Source organism: Neofelis nebulosa, chromosome 9 (assembly GCF_028018385.1).
Source record: "Neofelis nebulosa isolate mNeoNeb1 chromosome 9, mNeoNeb1.pri, whole genome shotgun sequence".
Classification (NCBI taxonomy): domain Eukaryota; kingdom Metazoa; phylum Chordata; class Mammalia; order Carnivora; family Felidae; genus Neofelis; species Neofelis nebulosa.
In genome coordinates this window covers 38,167,954-38,191,031 of record NC_080790.1, presented here as the reverse complement: position 1 = coordinate 38,191,031, position 23,078 = coordinate 38,167,954, and the positions used below count along the sequence as shown (strand labels likewise).

Here is a 23,078-nt window from a genome sequence, read left to right as displayed (position 1 = left end):
CGCCACCCAGGCGCCCCTAATTGTTGATCTTTGTAGGGGGACAGAGGCTGGAGTCTTCTACTTTACCATCTTGGTGACATCACTTCAATGATCCCGTTTTTAGATGAGGAAATTGAGGCCCAGAAACTATAAACCATATTAACAAAGTTCATTTATTCATTCAGTAATGTTTAGTGAGCACCAACCACGTGGCAGACCCTGTTCCAGGTGCTAGAAACACAGAAGGGAATATTTTAATACGGGGAGACAAAGAATAAACAAGTAAGAAAATAATTTACTTCAGTTAGAGGCACATGCCATGATGGCACTAACAGAGCGATGTGATAGAATTGAAAATGGGGTTCTTGAATAAGCTCAAGGAAGGACTTTCCTAGGAAATGACTCTGAACTAAGACCTAAATGGTAAGAAGGCCCCAAACACAGAAAGGAAGAACAATCCATCAGAGAGAACTGTAAGTATAAAGGCTTTCAGACAGCAACCGCCTGGATGAGAACGCCCGTGAGGCTGGAGCATAGTGACAAAGGGGAGCATCAGTGCTGGGAGGTGTTCTAACCACTGGCCTTCTGAGAAACAAAACAAAAAGTTCTGGTTTGTAGCATTTACCAGTTGCAAGGTATAAATGCTTCCACCTACCAAGCTACCAATGTGATTTCATGAAATACAAAACTGGAAACAGATGCACACAGCCAGCTCTCCCGAGTAGATAGCATAGCTTTGGCACACCACTGAGAGCGGTGAGATGAAATTGAGAGGCAGATAAAGGCCACCATCACTTGAGTGTTGTAAGCCATACTGAGGAATTTGGATCAAGATCATTGGGAAAACATGTAAGATTTTAGGCAAAACATAACATTACCAAATTCGTGTTTTAAAAACACTATTCTAACCACAGTGTGAAGAATGGACTATATGTACAGGATACAGATAAGGAGACTATTGCACCATCCAAGGGATGTTGGTGGCTTAGACTATCGTGAGTCCAAGCGTCAATAATGGAAGATGAAGAAAGAATAAAGGGATTTTGGATTCTAATTTAGAGGTAAAAGTAATGGTCTTCCCAGTGGATTGGATGCGGGAAAGAGAAAAAGAAATGAATCAAAGATAACTTCTTAGATTTTTTGTAAGAGTCACTGGGTAAAAATTAGTACCATTTGCTGAGGAAGACCAAGGAAGGATGGTCAAAGGATGGGTAAAGGAGGTGGTGGGTCAAAGGTTCTGTCTTGGACATGTTTAGTCTGAGACACCAATTATATATTCAAGTGAAGATGTCAAGGAGTCAGCCAAATATACAAGTCTGAAGCTCAGAGATAACATGCAGGCTGGAGACACAAACTTAGGAATGGACAGCAAGCAGAGAAATGGATGGCAAATGAAGCCACAGGACTAAATTGGACTCCTGAAAAGAAGGAAGACCCACAACTGAGCCTGGGACATGCCGGCATTGAGAGGTCTGAGAAGAGGAGCCAGCAAAGGTGACTGAAAAGGGCAGCCAGGGCAAAGAAAAACCAGGGGAGCGGGTTGTCACACAAACCAAAGTAAGGAAGCTTTTCAAAAGGGAGGGAGTGGTTACCTGTGTCTAACTCTGCCAACAGGGTAAGATGAGGACAGAGAAGTGGCCACTAGATGGAGGCCAGTGGTGGCTTTGGCATGTGGGTCTCCAAGGAATGGTGGATACAGAAGACCCACCAGAAGAGAAGGAAGAAAGAATTGTGTGATGTAGGCATGGAGACAACAAATAAAAAGTACAACTCTTTGGGAAGGAACACAAAAAAGTGGGGTGGTGGCTGCAGAGGGACATAGGGTCAAGGGAGGACTTCTTCACAACGGCAGACTCTTGGGCATGTTCATAGCTGTTGTCAACAACCTGAGAGAGAGGGAGGAGTTGGTGTTGATGAGACAAGAGTCCTGAGCAGGCAGTGGGGCATAAACACCAGAGCTCAAGAGAACGGTTGTCCTCAGGGACACCTCTCCTGTCATGATAGAAGGGAAGGCGAGTGGATTCAGTCTTGTGGTTGGAAGATAAGAGTTCCTGCCCAACTGCCTTTGCTATTTCAATAAAGAGCAAAGGGATTATCATCAGCGCAGGGTGGGTGAAGGTGAAAACACTTCTCCCTCCTCGTCAGCCTTCTCCCTTCTCCCCACTAAGTGCTGTTGTACTCAATGCCCAGAACTTCTCCCTCCTCTTTTTTGAGCTGGCTCTGCTCTGGCTCACAGTGCTGTCTCTCCTAAGGAAGATGTCTACATTTTTAAAATAAAGTATCTGGGAATAGCGCATCAGTCCAAAAAAAAAAAAAAAAAAAAAAGTCTCTCTCTCTAACAGAAGCATCTCAGATTGGTCTGGAAATGTTCCCCCAGAAATGGTAGGAAAGCCCTAAACTTAGATAACCACAGCTATTCACATGGACAAATGCTGAATGACATATGGGCATGTAACTCTCTGGAGTTCTGGTACGGCTACATTACTCACATTTGACCACCAACCAACCCTCCATCTGTAGAAAGTGAGTTTGTGGCAATCAAAAAGAATGAAATCTTGCCATTCGCAACTATGCGGATGGAACTAGAGGGTTCTATGCTAAGCGAAATTAGTCCGAGAAAGACAAATATCAAATGACCTCACTCATATGAGGACTTTAAGAGACAAAACAGATGAACATAAGGGAAGAGAAGCAAAAATAATAAAACACAGGGAGGGGGACAAAAACATAAAAGACTCTTAAATATGGAGAACAAACAGAGGGTTACTGGAGGGGTTGTGGGAGGGGGGATGGGCTAAATGGGTAAGGGGCATTAAGGAATCTACTCCTGAAATCATTGTTGCACTATATGCTAACTAATTTGGATGTAAATTTAAAAAATAAATTAAATTTAAAAAAAATTTTTTAAAGTGAGTTTTGGATTACCTGCCCCAAAGAGGGGCAGGGCAGCCCAAAACCATTTACATTCCTTGCCAACTCACCGGAAGTTGTAGGATGGGATTGACTACAGTCTGTAGAATGTCTACACACTTGGCATTCACCTCTGTTTATTGCTGTTGAGTGGATGGAACCCACTGACAGTGTAGATACCCACGCATTTCCCGCTCCCAACAACATCCGGGACATTTGTATCTGCCACCCAAGAGAAAGGTAAGACAGGCCTCTAAGCAAACCATGGGTGGAGGCTCCTGTCTGAAAAATGAATTGTTTCACCCACAGCTATTTTTTTTTTTTCTGTCAGTAGAAATACTTAGAGATTGAGTTGGCAAATGCGAGCCTGACACACGTGCAGGGAAATTCTGGTCCCCGCTGCTGCTGCCACTGAGTAATCACTCTGAATTCACTGTCTCCACGAGAGCTCTGCCTACCCCTCCTTGGGAATTCCCCCAGAACGGGGAGTCTGCAATCCTCTTGATGTCTTGCTATTTCTAAGAGTGGCAATGGAATATTTGTGGAACTTCCTCCACAAGAGGAAATGGTGACCTTTAAACTTTCATCAAAAGAGAAGGAAGTGAATGCTAATAAGGTTCCTTCAATCAATGCCACCCAGCAAGGCTGAGAATCTCTTGTCTTCATAGTGACCTCAGCAGAGTCCCTGAGAGACAGCTGAGCAGTGACTCCATGGCTCTCCAGGACCTAAGCTCCAGTTACCCTTCCTCCTTCTATCTACCCTCCATCTCAGGGGGCCTTGGATTCCATTTCCTAAGATTAGGGATAAAAAAGACTCATCAATAAGAACTTGGCAGTCCCTACCTGAGTCTATTTCCCAAACCTGTCCCAGGGATGTCTCTCCATGCCCCCTCACTCATCTGCCACTTGGCCTCTCTGTGTGAGGAAGGAACTTTCTACCTGGTCACAGAAAAAGTCCTCCTTTGGACTCTAGGCTGCTCCTCATCAGCCAAGGTCCTGCAGGCTCAGGCCTCTAATATTCTCTTCCTGACCACAGACACTGAAATCCCTATCCTTAGGAACTCATCTTTAACTCTCTTCCCATTCCCCCTCCCCTCTTCCCTGGCAGGAAGTCCCTGCCCTAACCAGCTAACTCCTGAGATATCTTCAATGACCTTCACACTATCCTAAATTGAGCTGCAACAACTCTTTTATTCTTGCAAAATGTCTCCCTTACCTGTGGGCTGGCACATTCTCCTCCGAGAACAGAAATTTCCTGAGAAGTTTCCCCACAGCAGCTGCTAAAGTGGAAGGAGGAAAGGAGGGAATAATGGAGAGAAGGAGAGAGGAAAGGAGGGCAGGAGGAGAACCTACATTTTACTGAATACCAAATGTAACTAGTATATTTGGCAGTCTGAACTTAGTGAATTATAAACAAGAAATGACTTTATTTTCCTCCAGCAACTGCTTCACACATGCTCTGACATCTCCAGCCAGCACAGAACTTTCTAGTAAACCTTCATGTATGAACAGTCTCAGCTTCCAGACAAAGATGACAGATATGAACTCTTTCACCTAATTCTGTTCCTTTTTGCAAACATCATTAAATAACCTGAAAGGGATCTTAAAGGCACAAACCCACAAGCATGGAGAGAAGAGAAAAGGACACAGCAACAATGGCGGTGGTATGAACTGTTTTGATCAGGCAACTCCTGGGCATACACTTCATTGAGTTCACATTCACAACAAAAATTCAAAAGTTCCCCATCCCACACAGGAGTTTTTTAAAGAAAAAAAATATTGAAAGCTGGAAAGAAGTTGGACAAGAGGAAATTGTTCTTAAGTCAGCAGTGGAAAAGCTGAGAACCAACCAACATCTAGTACATTTGAGACTGGAGGAGAAGGTAAAATAAGGAAAACTGTTTGGAAACCAGTTTAAAAAATGGTGCTTGGATGGCTCAGTTAAGCATCTGACTCTTGATTTCAGCTCAAGTCATGATCTCATGGTTTGTGAGTTCGAGCCCCACATCTGGCTCTGTGCTGACAGTACAGAGACTGCTTAGGTTTCTCTCTCTCCCTCTCTCTCTGCTCCTTGCCCACCTGCACACACTTACTCTCACTCTCTCTCTAAATAAATAAACTTAAAAAAATTAATGGTTACAAACCAAAGAAAAAGTACATTTGTAAATATATATTATATGATTCTATTTACATAAAAGTCTAGAAAATGTAAACTATCTATAGTGACAGAAAATAGGTCAGTCTTTGCTTGGGAATAAAGAAGGGGAGACGAAGGAATTGCAAAGAGTCCTGAGGAAACAGATAATAAATATGTTCACTATCTTGACTTGGTGATGGTTTAAAGGGGGTATGTTAAACATAAATTACACAGTTTAAATTACATGCAGTTTAGTATATGTCAGTTTTACCTCAATAACACTGTCTTTTAAAAGTACTGGCAGAACTATGAGGAAATTCTCATTTGTTGCTGACTGGTTCAGTCTTTTTGAAGAAGGACATGATAATAATTTAACATCTGGTAATAACAAAAATGACATTAACAGGGGGAAAAAACTAACAGTTATATCCACAGATCACCTTTCCCATACTAGTAGAAGAGAGCAAGTTTATTCTGTAGAAAATGTAAAATAAAGGGTAATGGGAGACACCAGGCACATTTGAAGGTAGGAGAAAAATACTGAAAACAGGATGATTAATGAAAGCATGCGGCATGATGTTGAGAATCCCAGACCTTCTTCCCCACGCCACTTACAGAAGGATCCTTACCAGGCATTTATCCTTTAGGCAGGAGACTAAACGAGGCTTCCCTAGAGAATAAAGTCAATACTAATATTAGGGTTTCTCCAATACAGTGGCCCTGCCAAGTCATTAAAATGACAGCACTCACAGCCAACAGGCCTCACCCATATATTCAGAGCTTCCAATTGGCTTTCAAGTGGCCTAACCTTGAATATAAGCAGAAAAGCCACTAAACATCTGCAGAAAGTTTCTAGCAAGATGGATAAACCAACGAAACTCTGAAAGCTATAAAACACTGATGAAAGAAATTGAAGATGACACAAACAAATGGAAAGATATTCCATTTCACATGGATTGGGAAGAGAAATATTGTTAAAATGTCCAGGCTACCCAAAGCAATCTACAGACTTAATGCAATTTCTATCAAAATACCAATAGCATTTTCACAGAACTGGAATAAACAATCCTAAAATTTATATGGAATCACAAAAGACCCCCAAAAGCCAAAGCAATCTTAAAAAGGAAGAACAAAACTGTAGGTTTTGTTTAATTTATCACAATCCCAGATTTCAAGATATACTACAAAGCTATAGTAATCAAAACAGTATGGTACTGACACAAAAGTAGACACATAGAACAATAGTCCCAAATAGAGAGCCCAGAAATAAACCCATGATTAAATGGTCAATTAATCTTTGACAAAGGGGGTAAGAATATGCAATGGGAGAAAGACAGTCTCTTCAACAAATCATGTTGGGAAAACTGGACGACTACATGCAAAAGATTAAAACTAGGCTACTTTCTTACACCATACACAAAAAATAAATTCAAAATGAATTAAAGAACTAAAAGCGAGGCATGAAACCATAGAAATTATAGAAGAGAGCCCAGGCAGTAATTTCTGGTATCAGCTGTAGCAACATTTTTTTTTTTTAGATATGTCTCCTGAAGCAAGGGAAATAAAAGTAAAAATAAACCATTGGGACTACATCAAAATAAAAGGCTTCTGCACAGCAAAGGAAACAATAAAAAAAACTAAAAAGACAGTATAGGGAATGGGAGAAGATATTTGCAAATGACATATGTGATAAGGGGTTACTATCAAAAGTATATAAAGAACTTACACAACTCAACACCAAGAAACAAATAATCCAATTAAAAAATGGGCAGAAAACATGAACAGACATTTCTCCAAAGAAGACACACAAATGGCCAACAGACACATGAAAAGATGCTCAACATCATTCATCGTCAGGAAAATGCAAATCAAAAGCACAGTGAGATATCACCTCACACCTGTCAGAATGACTAAAATCAAAAACACAAAAAAGAACAAGTGTTGGTGAGGATATGGGAAAAAAGGAACCTTCATGCACTGTTGGGTGGGAATGCAAACTGGTGCAGCCACTATGGAAAACACCGTGGCGGTTCCTCAAAAAATTAAAAATAGAATTACCATATGATCCAGTAATTCCACTACTGGGTATTTACTCAAAGAATATGAAAACAGTAATTCAAAAAGATATATGCACCCTTATGTTTATTGCAGCACTATTTACAATAGCCAAATTATGGAAGCAACCCAAGTGTCTATCTATATGAATGGACAAAGAAGATGTGAGGTATAAAGACGCAGACACACACACACACACACACACACACACACACACATACACACACGATTATTACTAAGCCATAAAAAGAATGAGATCTTGCTATTTGCAACAATGTGGATAGATCTAGAGGGTATAATGCTAGGTGAAATGTCAGTGAAAGAAAGGCAAATACAGTATGATTTCACTCACATATGGAATTTAATAAACAAAACAAATTAGCAAAGAAAAAAGAGACAAACCAAAAAATAGACTCTTAACTATAGAGAAGAAAACTGGTGGTTACCAGAATGGAGGGTGGTGGGGAGATGAGTGAAATAGGTAAAGAATATTCAGAGTACACTTACCATGATGAGTATCAAATAATATATAGAATTATTGAATCACCATATTGTACACCTGAAACTAACATAATATGGTATGTTAATTATATTGGATTTTTTTAAAAAGCAGGAAGAAGAAAGAGACTATGCAAAAAGAAGGAAACCTAAAAAAAACTATTATGGATATCCACAGAGTAATAAGATAATAGGCCCATTGGTTGCATTTCTATACACCAAAAATGAAGCAGCAGAAAGAGAAATCAAGGAATTGATCCCATTTACAATTGCACCAAAACCCATAAAATACCTAGGAATAAACCTAACCAAAGAGTTGAAACATCTGTACATTGAAAACTATGGGGCGCCTGGATGGCGCAGTCGGTTAAGCGTCCGACTTCAGCCAGGTCACGATCTCGCGGTCCGTGAGTTCGAGCCCCACATCAGGCTCTGGGCTGACGGCTCGGAGCCTGGAGCCTGTTTCCGATTCTGTGTCTCCCTCTCTCTCTGCCCCTCCCCCGTTCATGCTCTGTCTCTCTCTGTCCCAAAAATAAATAAAAAACGTTGAAAAAAAAATTAAAAAAAAAAAAAAGAAAACTATACAAAGCTTGTGAAAGAAACTGAAGAAGATCCAAAAAAATGGAAAAACATTCCATGCTCATTGATTGGAAGAACAAATATTGTTAAATGTCTATACTACCCAAAGCAGTCTATACATTCAATGCAATCCTATCAAAATAACACCAGCATTTTCCACAGAGCTAGAACAAACAATCCTAAAACTTACATGAAACCAGAAAAGACCCTGAACAGCCAAAGCAATCCTGAAAAAGAAAACCAAAGTTGGAGGTAACACAATTCCAGACTTCAAGCTGTACTACAAAGCTGTAATCATCAAGACAGTACGGTACTGGCACAAAAACAGACACATAGACCAATGGAACAGAACAGAGAACCCAGAAATGGACCCACAAACATATGGCCAACTAATCTTTGACAAGGCAGGAAAGAATATCCAATGAAATAAAGACAGTCTCTTCAGCAAATGGTATTGGGAAAATTGTACTGCAACATACAGAAGAATGAACCGGGACCACTTTCTTACACCATACACAAAAATAAACTCAAAATGGATGAAAGACCTCAATGTAAGACAGGAAAGCCATCAAAATCTAGAGGAGAAAACAGACAACAACCTCTTTGACCTCAGCTGCAGCAACTTCTTATTTGGCATGTCTCCAGAGGCAGGGGAAACAAAAGCAACAATGAAGAATTGGGACCTCATCAAGATAAAAAGCTTCTGCACAGTGAAGGAAACAATCAGCAAAACTAAAGGGCAACCAACAGAATAGGAGAAGATATTTGCAAATGACAAATCAGATAAAGGGTTAGTATCCAAAATCTATAAATAATTTATCAAAGTCAACAACCAAAACCCAAATAATCCAATGAAGAAATGGGCAAAAGACATGAATAGACACCTTTCCAAAGAAGACATCCAGATGGCCAAAAGACACATGAAAAGATGCTCAACATCACTCATCATCAGGGAAATACAAATCAAAACCACAGTGAGATACCACCTCACACCTGTCAGAATAGCTAAAATTAACAACTCAGGAAACAACAGATGTTGGTGAGGATGCAGAGAAAGAGGAACCCTTTTGCAATGTTGGTGGGAATGCAAACTGGTGTAGCCACTCTGGAAAACAGTATGGAGGTTCCTCAAAAAAAATAAAAATTAGAACTACCCTATGACCCAGAAATTGCACTACTAGGTATTTATCCAAAGGGTAAAAAAATGCTGATTCAAAGAGGCACACACACCCCCATGTTTATAGCAACACTATCAACAATAGCCAAAGTATGGAAAGAGCCCAAGTGTCCATCAACTGATGAATGGATAAAGAAGATGTGCTATATAAACATACAATGTAATATTACTTGGCAATCAAAAAGAATGAAATCTTGCCATTTACAGCAACGTGGATAGAACTGGAGGGTGTTATGGTAAGTGAAACAAGTCAGTCAGAGAAAGATAAATAACATATGATTTCACTCATATGTGGAATTTAAGTTACAAAATAGATGAACATAAGGGAAGGGAAACAAAAATAATATAAAAACAGAGAGGGAGACAAACCATAAGAGACTCTTTTTTTTATGTTTATTTATTTTTGTTTTTTTTAATTTTTTTTCAACATATGATATTTATTGTCAAATTGGTTTCCATACAACACCCAGTGCTCATCCCAAAAGGTGCCCTCCTCAATACCCATCAACCACCCTCCACTCCCTCCCACCCCCCGTCAACCCTCAGTTTGTTCTCAGTTTTTAACAGTCTCTTATGTTTTGGCTCTCTCCCACTCTAACCTCTTTTTTTTTCCCTTCCCCTCCCCCATGGGTTTCTGTTACGTTTCTCAGGATCCACATAAGAGTGAACACATATGGTATCTGTCTTTCTCTGTATGGCTTATTTCACTTAGCATCACACTCTCCAGTTCCATCCACGTTGCTACAAAAGGCCATATTTCATTCTTTCTCATTGCCACGTAGTACTCCATTGTGTATATAAACCACAATTTCTTTATCCATTCATCAGTTGATGGACATTTAGGCTCTTTCCATAATTTGGCTATTGTTGAGAGTGCTGCTATAAACATTGGGGTACAAGTGCCCCATGCATCAGTACTCCTGTATCCCTTGGGTAAATTCCTAGCAGTGCTATTGCTGGGTCATAGGGTAGATCTATTTTTAATTTTTTGAGGAACCTCCACACTGTTTTCCAGAGCGGCTGCACCAATTTGCATTCCCACCAACAGTGCAAGAGGGTTCCCGTTTCTCCACATCCTCTCCAGCATCTATAGTCTCCTGATTTCTTCATTTTGGCCACTCTGACTGGTGTGAGGTGATATCTGAGTGTGGTTTTGATTTGTATTTCCCTGATAAGGAGTGACATTGAGCATTTATTCATGTGCCTGTTGGCTATCCGGAAGTCTTCTTTAGAAGAGTGTCTATTCATGTTTTCTGCCCATTTCTTCACTGGGTTATTTGTTTTCCGGGTGTGGAGTTTGGTGAGCTCTTTATAGATTCTGGATACTAGCCCTTTGTCCGATATGTCATTTGCAAATATCTTTTCCCATTCCGCTGGTTGCCTTTTAGTTTTGTTGGTTGTTTCCTTTGCTGTGCAGAAGCTTTTTATCCTCATAAGGTCCCGGTAGTTCATTTTTGCTTTTAATTCCCTTGCCTTTGGGGATGTGTCAAGTAAGAAATTGCTACGACTGAGGTCAGAGAGGTCTTTTCCTGCTCTCTCCTCTAAGGTTTTGATGGTTTCCTGTCTCACATTCAGGTCCTTTATCCATTTTGAGTTTATTTTTGTGAATGGTGTGAGAAAGTGGTCTAGTTTCAATCTTCTGCATGTTGCTGTCCAGTTCTCCCAGCACCATTTGTGAAAGAGACTGTCTTTTTTCCATTGGATGTTCTTTCCTGCTTTGTCAAAGATGAGTTGGCCATACGTTTGTGGGTCTAGTTCTGGGGTTTCTATTCTATTCCATAGGTCTATGTGTCTGTTTTTGTGCCAATACCATGCTGTCTTGATGATGACAGCTTTGTAGTACAGGCTAAAGTCTGGGATTGTGATGCCTCCTGCTTTGGTCTTCTTCTTCAAAATTACTTTGGCTACTCGGGGCCTTTTGTGGTTCCATATGAATTTTAGGATTGCTTGTTCTAGTTTCGAGAAGAATGCTGGTGCAATTTTGATTGGGATTGCATTGAATGTGTAGATAGCTTTGGGCTGTATTGACATTTTGACAATATTTATTCTTCCAATCCATGAGCACAGAATGTTTTTCCATTTCTTTATATCTTCTTCAATTTCCTTCATAAGCTTTCTATAGTTTTCAGTATACAGATCTTTTACATCTTTGGTTAGATTTACTCCTAGGTATTTTATGCTTCTTGGTGCAATTGTGAATGGGATCAGTTTCCTTATTTGTCTTTCTGTTGCTTCATTGTTAGTGTGTAAGAATGCAACTGATTTCTGTACATTGATTTTGTATCCTGTGACTTTGCTCAATTCATGTATCAGTTCTAGCAGACTTTTGGTGGAGTCTATCGGATTTTCCATGTATAATATCATGTCATCTGCAAAAAGCAAAAGCTTGACTTCATCTTTGCCAATTCTGATGCCTTTGATTTCCTTTTGTTGTCTGATTGCTGATGCTAGAACTTCCAGCACTATGTTAAACAACAGCGGTGAGAGTGGACATCCCTGTCGTGTTCCTGATCTCAGGGAAAAAGCTCTCAGTTTTTCCTCACTGAGGATGATGTTAGCTGTGGGCTTTTCATAAATGGCTTTTATGATGTTTAAGTATGTTCCTTCTATCCCGACTTTCTCGAGGGTTTTTATTGAGAAAGGGTGCTGAATTTTGTCAAATGCCTTTTCTGCATTGATTGACAGGATCATATGGTTCTTATCTTTTATTAATGTGATGTATCACGTTGATTGATTTGCAAATGTGGAACCAGCCCTGCATCCCAGGAATGAATCCCACTTGATCATGGTGAATAATTCTTTTTATATGCTGTTGAATTCGATTTGCTGGTATCTTATTGAGAATTTCTGCATCAATATTCATCAGGGATATTGGCCTGTAGTTCTCTTTTTTACTGGGTCTCTGTCTGGTTTAGGAATCAAAGTAATACTGGCTTCATAGAATGAGTCTGGAAGTTTTCCTTCCCTTTCTATTTCTTGGAATAGCTTGAGAAGGATAGGTATTATCTCTGCCTTAAACGTCTGGTAGAACTCCCCTGGGAAGCCATCTGGTCCTGGACTCTTATTTGTTGGGAGATTTTTGATAACCGATTCAATTTCTTCACTGGTTATGGGTCTGTTCAAGCTTTCTATTTCCTCCTGATTGAGTTTTGGAAGCGTGTGGGTGTTTAGGAATTTTTCCATTTCTTCCAGGTTGTCCAGTTTGTTGGCATATACTTTTTCATAGTATTCCCTGATAATTGTTTGTATCTCTGAGGGATTGGTTGTAATCATTCCATTTTCATTCATGATTTTATCTATTTGGGTCATCTCCCTTTTCTTTTTGAGAAGCCTGGCTAGAGGTTTATCAATTTTGTTTATTTTTTCAAAAAAACCAACTCTTGGTTTCGTTGATCTGCTCTACAGTTTTTTTAGATTCTATATTGTTTATTTCTGCTCTGATCTTTATTATTTCTCTTCTTCTGTTGGGTTTAGGCTGTCTTTCCTGTTCTGCTTCTATTTCCTTTAGGTGTGCTGTTAGATTTTGTATTTGGGATTTTTCTTGTTTCTTGAGATAGGCCTGGATTGCGATGTATTTTCCTCTCAGGACTGCCTTTGCTGCATCCCAAAGCGTTTGGATTGTTGTATTTTCATTTTCGTTTGTTTCCGTATATTTTTTAATTTCTTCTCTAATTGCCTGGTTGACCCACTCATTGTTTAGTAGGGTGTTCTTTAACCTCCATGCTTTTGGAGGTTTTCCAGACTTTTTCCTGAGGTTGATTTCAAGCTTCATAGCATTGTGGTCTGAAAGTATGCAGGGTATGATTTCAATTCTTGTATACTTATGAAGGGCTGTTTTGTGACCCAGTATATGATCTATCTTGGAGAATGTTCCATGTGCACTCGAGAAGAAAGTATATTCTGTTGCTTTGGGATGCAGAGTTCTAAATATATATGTCAAGACCATCTGATCCAATGTATCATTCAGGGCCCTTGTTTCTTTACTGACCGTGTGTCTAGATGATCTATTCATTTCTGTAAGTGGAGTGTTAAAGTCCCCTGCAATTACCACATTCTTATCAATAAGGTTGCTTATGTTTGTGAGTAATTGTTTTATATATTTGGGGGCTCCCGTATTCGGCGCATAGACATTTATAATTGTTAGCTCTCCCTGATGGATAGACCCTGTGATTATTATATAATGCCCTTCTTCATCTCTTGTTACAGCCTTTAATTTAAAGCCTAGTTTGTCTGATATAAGTATGGCTACTCCAGCTTTCTTTTGACTTCCAGTAGCATGATAAATAGTTCTCCATCCCCTCACTCTCAATCTGAAGGTGTCCTCAGGTCTAAAATGAGTCTCTTGTACACAGCAAATAGATGGGTCTTGTTTTTTTATCCATTCTGATACCCTATGTCTTTTGGTTGGCGCATTTAGTCCATTTACATTCAGTGTTATTATAGAAAGATATGGGTTTAGAGTCATTGTGATGTCTGTATGATTTATGCTTGTAGCGATGTCTCTGGTACTTTGTCTCACAGGATTCCCCCTTAGGATCTCTTGTAGGGCTGGTTTAGTGGTGACAAATTCCTTCAGTTTTTGTTTGTTTGGGAAGACCTTTATCTCTCCTTCTATTCTAAATGACAGACTTGCTTAATAAAGGATTCTCGGCTTCATATTTTTCCTGTTCATAACATTGAAGATCTCGTGCCAATCCTTTCTGGCCTGCCAAGTTTCAGAAGAGAGATCAGTCACAAGTCTTATAGGTCTTCCTTTATATGTTAGAGCACATTTATCCCTCGCTGCTTTCAGAATTTTCTCTTTGTCCTTGTATTTTGCCAGTTTCACTATGATATGTCATGCAGAAGATCGATTCAAGTACGTCTGAAGGGAGTTCTTTGTGCCTTTTGGATTTCAATGCCTTTTTCCTTCCCCAGATCAGGGAAGTTCTCAGCTATTATTTCTTCAAGTACACCTTCAGCACCTTTCCCTCTCTCTTCCTCCTCTGGAATACCAATTATGTGTATATTATTTCTCTTTAGTGCATCACTTAGTTCTCTAATTTTCCCCTCATACTCCTGGATTTTTTTATCTCTCTTTCTCTCAGCTTCTTTTTCCATAATTTTATCTTCTAGTTCACCTATTCTCTCCTCTGACTCTTCAATCTGAGCCATGGTCATTTCCATTTTATTTTGTAGCTCGTTTATCGCATTTTTTGCTCCTCCTGACAGTTCCTTAGTCCCTTGATCTCTGTAGCATTAGATTCTCTGCTGTCCTCTATACTGTTTTCAAGCCCAGCAATTAATTTTATGACTATTATTCTAAGTTCACTTTCTGTTTATATTGTTTAAATCCTTTTTGATCAGTTTGTTAGCTGTTGTTATTTCCTGGAGATTCTTTTGAGGGGAATTCTTCCGTTTGGTTATTTTGGATAGTTCCTGGAGTGGTGCGGAACTGCAGGGCACTCCCCCTGTGCTTGAATAACTCGCGTTGGTGGGTGGGGCCACAGTCAGACCTGATGTCTGCCCCCAGCCCACCGCAGGGGCCATAGTCAGACTGGTGTGTGCCTTCTCTTTCCCTCTCCTAGGGGCGGGATTCACTGTGGGGTGGCATGGCCCGTCTGGGCTACTTGCATACTGCCCAGGCTTGTGGTGCTGGGGATCTGGCCTATTAGCTGGGGTAGACAGGCAAGGTGCACGGGATGGGAGGGGCAGGCTCAGCTCGCTTCTCCTTGGGTGATCCGCTTCAGGAGGGGCCCTGCAGCAGCAGGAGGGAGTCAGGCCCACCGTCGGAGGTGTGGGTCCGCAGAAGCACAGCATTGGGTGTTTGTGCAGTGCCAGCAAGTTCCCTGGCGGGAACTGGTTCCCTTTGGGATTTTGGCTGGGGGATGGGCGAGGGAGATGGCGCTGGCAGGCGCCTTTGTTCCCTGCCAAGCTGAGCTCTGTCATCCGGGGCTCAACAACTCTCCCTCCCGTTGTCCTCCAGCCTTCCCGCTCTCCGAGCAGAGCTGTTAACTTATAACCTTCCAGATGTTAAGTCCCGCTCGCTGTCCAAACACACTCCGTCCGGCCCCTCCGCTTTTGCAAGCCAGACTCGGGGTCTCTGCTTGGCCAGCCGCCCCTCCGCCCCCGGCTCCCTCCCACCAGTCCGTGGAGCGTGCACCGCCTCTCCGCCCTTCCTACCCTCTTCCGTGGGCCTCTCGTCTGCGCTTGGCTCCGGAGACTCCGTTCTGCTAGTCTTCTGGCAGTTTTCTGGGTTATTTAGGCAGGTGTAGGTGGAATCTAAGTGATCAGTAGGACGCGGTGAGCCCAGCCATCTTCCCCCTCCTGTTTTAACCATAAGAGACTCTTAAATACAGAGAACAAACTGAGGGTTGCTGGAAGGGTGTTGGGGGAGGGGTGGGCTAATGGGCAATGGGCAGTAAGGAGGACACTTGTTGGGATAAGCACAGGGTGTTATATGTAAGTAATGAATCACTAAATTCAATTCCTGAAATCATTATTACACTATAAGTTAACTTGGATTTAAATTTTCAAAAATAATAAATTTAAAAAATAATACTAAAAAAATAATAATAAGATAATAGACCCAAGAAAACAAGAGCAAAATACTATGGGGGAGAGAGGAGGGAGAATATTCAAAGAACAAGAAAATATGATAAGAGAAATGAAAACTTAATAAAAGAGTTGGAGATAATATTAAGCAAATCTCCCAGAAAGTAATCCAAAAGCATAAAGATAGGATAGAAGCAATAAGAATATTAGAGGACAGGTTCAGGAGAGTAAAAAGGTGAAAATAGAGATTCCAGAGAAAAGGAAAGGATGGAAAAAACTGAGAGAAAGGGCACTTAATCAAATAATTAACCAAGTTTTCAGAACTTGAAAAACAAGAGTTTTCAGATTGTAATGAAATATAGTGAATAATGAATGAAAAAGACCCCCATCATGAGATTTCAGAACACTGGAGATATAAAATATTCCAGATAGAAAACAACAGTCACATGGAAATATCTGGGTATTTGAATGGCATCAGACTTCTCAGCAACAATATTGGAGGCTAGAAGAAAATGAAGCAATGCCTTCAAAATCATAAGGGAAAACTAACTTCAACTTAGAATTCTTTTTTTTTTTTTTAATGTTTACTTACTTTTGAGAGAGACAGAGACACAGTGTGAGCAGGGGAGGGGCAGAGAGGGAGAGAGGGAGACGCAGAATCCAAAGCAGGCTCCAGGCTCTGAGCTGTCAGCACAGAGCCCGATGCGGGGCTCGAACTCACAGACCTGAGCCAAAGTTGGGCACTGAACCGACTGAGCCACCCAAGCCCCCAGCCTAGAATTCTTTGTCCGGCCAAACATTAGCCTGCCATGCACACACATGTGAAGCAAATGTGACAAAACATTGAGGACCTTGTCTGAGGAAGAGGAGTATGCAGATGTTCATTGTGCTATTCTTTAGACTTATCTGTGTGTTTGAAAATTTTCATGATAAAATGGATGAGGAGAGGGCAGAAGGAAGAAGAACACAATTTCACACTTAATTCAAAGTTTCTCACCTTCCCCTGCTCAGCCTGACCTATGGCTCTCGGAAGGGAAAAATGTCTATTCCTTCACTCTTTCCTCCTTCCCCTCCATCTTCTACCCTACCTCCCCTGACCCGGAATCTAGGAAGAGGCAGTGGGAAATGGAGAAAGCCTTGCATATCTGGGGCTTGCCAGAGAGGCCAAGCCTCCTCAGGGGGTGGGAGTACCCTGCTGAGGTCTAAGTGGTACTGGTGCTTGGATACAACTTGTCCAAGCAGGTCAGACGAGTGGATGGGGCAAGCAGCAGGAAGTCATTCAATGGCATGAGCTGATCTGTATGCAGGGGTGGGAGAACTTGCAGAGGAATCAGCCATGAGAAAACAGTGTGGCATCCTTCTTTAGTAGATGCCTTTGTTGTGGTGCCTGGGTGGCTCAGTCAGTTAAGTGACCGACTCTTGTTTTCGACTCAGGTCATGATCTCACGGTCACTGAACCCTGCATGGGGATCTTCTGCACTAACAGCGCAGAGCCTGCTTGGAATTCCGTCTCCCTCTTTGCCCCTTCCCTTCTCTCTCTCTCTCTCTCTCTCTCTCTCAAAATAAATAAACTTTAAAAAAGCTAAATTTTGGGGGCACCTGGGTGGCTCAGTCAGTTAAGCATCAGACTCCAGCTCAGGTCATGATCTCACAGTTTGAGTTTGAGCCCCACATCAGGTGAGCTCAAGCCCTACTTTGGGTGAGCCTCACTTGTCTCTCTCTCTCTCTCCAACCTTCAAGGGTTTGCACTCTCTCTCTCTCTCTCTCTCTCTCTCTCTCTCTCTCTCTGCCCCTTGCTCACTTGTGCCCTCTTAATTAATTTTAGCAGATGTCTTTGCTCAGGCACAGGAAATCACGGAGGAAGGAGGCTTATAGGAGTTATTTCACCAGAGACTCTGTGACCCATGGATGTAAGAGTACCCAGGACACAGAGGAAGGCAGTAGGGATGCGTTCTTTCCTCTTCAACACAAACGCAGAATAGCCCTGGTGCCAGTACACCTACACACAGCCCCTCTGGGAGACAGGCCTCCGGTGAAGACATCAGCCTTCTCGGTTGGTCCCTGCAGCAAAGCCAGTGTTGTGCCCAAAGCATCACAGGTAGCTCAAAGCAGCAACAAGGGCGGCACCATGTGAGTACCAGCTGCCAGACTGGTTTATATGTGAGACAGCCTCAGAGAACTCAGCAATAAGCCAGGTGAGATCTGCAGGATGAGCCTCCGAGGTCCTGGTCATAAGGGAACAGGGGCCAGGGAAGCTGGAGCGAATTGTTACTACACTTCCTTTACATCCACACAGTTGTGAGGCCCACAGAGTCTTGTTATTTTTCTATGAATAGTCTTTTAGCAAAAACTGCACAAATTGAAATTGTACGATGTGATCATTGTGACAAAAGCATATACCCATGAATGAACATATCCATTACCCCCAAAAGTTTCCTCATACCCCTGTACAACCTCCCCTCCCCATCCCTGCACCCCAACATCAGACAACTACTAGTGCTTTCTGTCCCATAGATGAGTTTGCATTTTCTAGAATTTCATATAAATGAAATCATACAGTGTGTACTCCTTCATGCCGGGTTTCTTTCAGCATAACTATTTTGAGATTCATCCATATTGTTGCATGTATCATTAGTCCATTCCTTTTTATTGCTGAACAGTATTCCATTGTATGAATGTACCATAGTTTGTTTGTTCATTCACTTGTTGATGACATTGAGTTGTTTCCTTTTTAGTAATGACACATAAAGTTGCCATGAATATTCCTGTAGGAATATTTGCATTAAAATATGCTTTTATTCCTTGTGGGTAAATAAAAACCTGGCAATGGAAGGGCTAGCCCGTATGGTAGCTATATGTTTAACTTTTTAAGAAACTAACAAAGTGGGGGTGCCTGGGTGGCTCAGTCAGTTGGGAGGTCGACTTTAGCTCAGGTCATGATCTCACGATTTGTGAGTTTGAGCCCTGCATCGAGCTCTGTGCTGCTGACAGCTTGAAGCCTGCTTCAGATTCTGTACCTCCCTCTCTCTCTGCCCCTCCCCCGCTCACACTCTTTGTCTGTCTCTCTCAAAAATAAACAAACATTAGAAAAAAATTTTTAAAAAAAGAGGGGCGCCTGGGGGGGCTCAGTTGGTTAAGCGTCTGACTTCGGCTCAGATCATGATCTCACGGTTTGTAAGTTCGAGCCCCATGTCAGGCTCTGTGCTGACAGCTCAGAGCCTAGACCGTGCTTCGGATTCTGTGTCTCGTTCTCTCTCTGCCCCTCTCCCACTTGTGCTCTGTCTCTCAAAAATAAATAAATGGAAAAAAAAATTTTTAATAAAAGAAAAGAAACTATCAAACTGTTTCCCAAAGTGTTTGTACCATTTTGCATTCCTACTAGCAGTGTATAAAAGTCCTAGATCTCTTCTATCCTCATCAACACTTGGTATGGTCAGTCTTTCTCATTACAGACACTCTTAGAGGTGTATAAGGAGGCCCAGAGAGTCTAGAGTTACATTGGTATCTTCTTCAGCACCCAGAACAGTGCCAATCATGGAGGAAAAACCTGTTTTTTGATTGATCAGAATTTTACAGTAAATGGAATCAGTTACAAGCTGGTTTGGCCGGGCCTTATCTCTGGAGACAAGCTTGCTGAGGATTTAAAAGAAGAAAAATCTGGTTTACCTCTGCTCCACTAGAGAGCCACTAAGGCCCAATCCATGAGAAGTAGAGGTCAGCCCACCCTGTCCTTTACACCCGAAGTATTTGCAAGTCCACTGTATTTCAGGAGGGCCCGGGGCTCACTGACCCTGCACTGTAGAGAGTGACTAGCTCAATGAGGGGTCTAAGAAGAAACAAGCTGGGTGAGGAACAGGTAGAGAAGACTCAGGGGAGCACATAACAGACGTCTCACATTCCTGAGGGGCTCTCCTACAGTACCAGAACATCTTTGCAACTTTGAGGGCATACCTTGGATAAACAGATGGGACTCACAGAGTAGCTCATAGTTTTTGGTCCACCAGAGGAAGAACATCAGCTCTCCAGCTGCAGAGGGGGCTGCTTCACAAAGTTACAAGAGTTCCCTCTCTCAAATCAGCCTCGTCTTTGCAGAAATGCAACCGAAGATACTCTCATACCCTGAGGAAGAGGTGGGACTAGGAAAATAGCTCCTAAATTCTAGAAAATAGGTCAGGCTCATACTAGGAGTTTTCTGAAGTCTTCATTTAATGAAACTGAAGAGTTGAAACAGAAAATGCTAAATTAGTCTTTAACAGAGATTGCATTAAGGCAACCCAAGTGGACGGCGATAAAGTTCTAGGGCCTGGCTCAATTATAGTGGTGACAGCTGGGTCAGAAGATTTCCCAGAATATTAAGTAATGCTGAGCATGAGGCCAGCTCAGATGGAGAGAGAAAAACTGGAAGGACTTTGTACAGGGGTCTACTACCCAACAGCCACGAAGGTATCCAATAAAAAGAGAAGCTCACTTCCCACCCTTGCCACCTTTAAGAGTCCAGAAGAGAATATTCCTAAGGCCAGAGGAAGCTCTCTTCATAAAAGTTTCACAGAAAATTGGGAAAGACATTTTTTAAATGTTTTCAATGTTTTTTAAATGTTTGCAACATGTTTTAAATGTTTTGCTTATTGTGACAAAAGTAATATATGTTTGTTGTAGACATTTTTTAAAATAAGGAAGATCACAAATAAGAAAATGAAAACATCTGTGATCCCACTACCAAAATATTTCTGTTGTTGACATACTGGTGGATATAGAACCAGTCTTTTTTGTTTTTATAAAGTGGAATCATAACACATATACTGCTCAGTAACTGAAATGCAGACCAAAGTGGAAAAAAAAATATTTACTTCATTTGTGTCAATTGGTTTACATTATTATTTTTTTTTTTTTAATTTTTTTTTTTCAACGTTTTTTATTTATTTTTGGGACAGAGAGAGACAGAGCATGAACAGGGGAGGGGCAGAGAGAGAGGGAGACACAGAATCGGAAACAGGCTCCAGGCTCCGAGCCATCAGCCCAGAGCCCGACGCGGGGCTCGAACTCACGGACCGCGAGATCGTGACCTGGCTGAAGTCGGACGCTTAACCGACTGCGCCACCCAGGCGCCCCGGTTTACATTATTATTTTAAGAAGAGCTCTTAAAAGCTAACAATAAAAGTTGAACTCCTTTAATTAAAAAGGTAAAAGTCATTAACAGGAAATTAATGAAATGTTTTTTAGAGTGAAAATAGCCAGCACTGATGGAAGGGTGGAGAAGCAGGCACTTTCACACAATGCTGGTAGCAATGTAAAAAGACACAATCTTCCTGGAGGGCGATTTGGCAATAGGGTACCATAAACTTGAGACCCTCAATTCCCCTTTTAGAAATTCATCCTAAGGAAATTTATCCCCAGGATTAGATAAATTTGCTTTTATTTTCTTGTGTTAATTTTATTTCTTTTTTTTCCCCCTATGTTTAAGCCTTTTATTTATTTGGAATTTAATTTGGTATGAAGAAGAAAATGTAATCTTTTAATTTTTTTTATTTTTCCAAATGGTTCACTGGTTCCCAAACACTTCTAATTAATCAATCCACACTTTCTGATTTTACGTAGCGGAGTTTGGCTTTAAAATGTAATCCACTGCCTCTCGGGCTGCATTTGAGGAAATCCTGTTTCTTCCCTCAGACCCATGAGACAGTGAATATGTCACTTCCCCTTTTTTCACTTTGTTTCTACGAATTCCTTCTTTCCAAAGCCTGCAAGGCCACTAGTTCAGTTCTCTAGAAATTTCCAGGGCCCGAACAAAGCAGAACTAACTAATATGGGGAAATCTGGGAAATGTTTACCTATTCAGTTAAGTCTATCCTATATGGTGACTCAAACTATCCACAGACTAAATCATCCTTTTCCTCCCCACACCATTTCCTCCTCTAGAATTCTCTATTTCTATTGTCTCGATGTCATCCTAGAGTCTTCTTTCTGCTCTCCTGAGCACCCAGGACGTATCACATCAGTTCTTCCTTTCCTGCACGGGCCTCTCAGGTCCATTCCCTCTGTGGCACCCCATAGCTGCTTCCCTCAGCCCAGGCTCTCCTCGGAGTCTGTCACCGGGAGGAGCAGACCAATCTTCCAGATTCACTCATTTCCTGGACTAATCCATTAAGCTCACCACAGTGAGAATCTTTAGCATCACGTCAGTACTCTGCTCAAAACACTCGCGGTGTTCCTTGTTGCTCATAAGTGAAAGTCTAGACATCACACACTAGGCGAGGCCCACTGCAATTTGATCCCACCCCACCTACCTCTCCAATCTTTTCCTATTCCAACATAGCGCTCCGTCTCTTAAATATTACACTAAATGTTTCTTTCCTCTTCTATTTCTAGTCTGAACAGGGTTTAAGGATATTTATTCAAGTACTGAACAAAGTGTTATACTGCCTGATCTTAATTTTGTAAATTGTAAATCTCGTTGCACCTTAATGCCCACGCATTTGCTTTTCTCAGTGGGTCAGCAGTGCTCCTAAAAGCAAAATTCCCAGGCCCAAAGTAAAGCCATGCTTTTTTCCAAGCTCATCTTTTAAAAGACATAAATATCTGCAAGTTGCGCCACATTCAGTCCTGGAAATTTTGCATCAAAGATTTACCAGATCACTTTCCTCCAAGTCAAGAAGGATCTGGGGGCACAACAGGACACTGGATGATTCAAAATAAAGTGCTGAAACAAGGTCAGAAGAAGCTGGAAGGAGCAACGAGGTGAGCCCCAAGTGAGCCAGCCATGTTCCTGGCTGCACTGGGAAGGGTGCACCACACCAACTGCATCTCCACATGGATGGACCAGCGCAGTCAGCTGTCTTGACTCCCAGGACACCACATTCCACATTTCTTCCCGACATGCCTGGCCTCTTCCCGGTCACCCTGACTGCCACTCCTGGGTGCACACATGCTGACTGGTGGGTGTGCTTCACTTCCACACCCAGCCCTGGGCCTCTCACCGACTCCCAAGATGTCCATGCCTCTTCCAAGCTCCAAATTCATGCATGTAGGTCCCATGGGATTTGCCTCATGGGATCCTCGCAATCCACACCATTTTCTCCAATTCTGCCAGCATTTCTCTCAGAAAATTGTGTTTCAGTATTCCTCATTGCTGCTTCCAGGATACATAGAACTTAAATATCCATCTAAGGGGGTGCACTTTTCTTTGAGCCGTCTATATTCCTCATGCCCCAC

General features: G+C 41.7%; 1 protein-coding gene across 13 annotated transcripts in view; it reads right to left on the bottom strand.

The window, feature by feature from the left end:
- Nucleotides 1-23,078, bottom strand: part of LOC131484750 (interleukin-36 gamma-like) — a 174,764-nt gene that overhangs the window by 122,946 nt on the left and 28,740 nt on the right. The window contains exons 4-6 of one of the 13 annotated variants that reach the window (XR_009248429.1): nt 15,498-15,641; nt 7,589-7,640; nt 4,010-5,696 (exon numbers count right to left, since the gene is read on the bottom strand). The exons of 9 other annotated variants lie outside the window; for them this stretch is intronic. The gene's annotated coding sequence lies outside the window, so the exon portion shown is untranslated. Of the gene's footprint in view, nt 1-4,005; nt 7,641-15,497; nt 15,642-23,078 lie in introns of those variants that run through there. 3 more of the 13 variants (XR_009248427.1, XR_009248430.1, XR_009248428.1) reach the window with 3 other exon arrangements.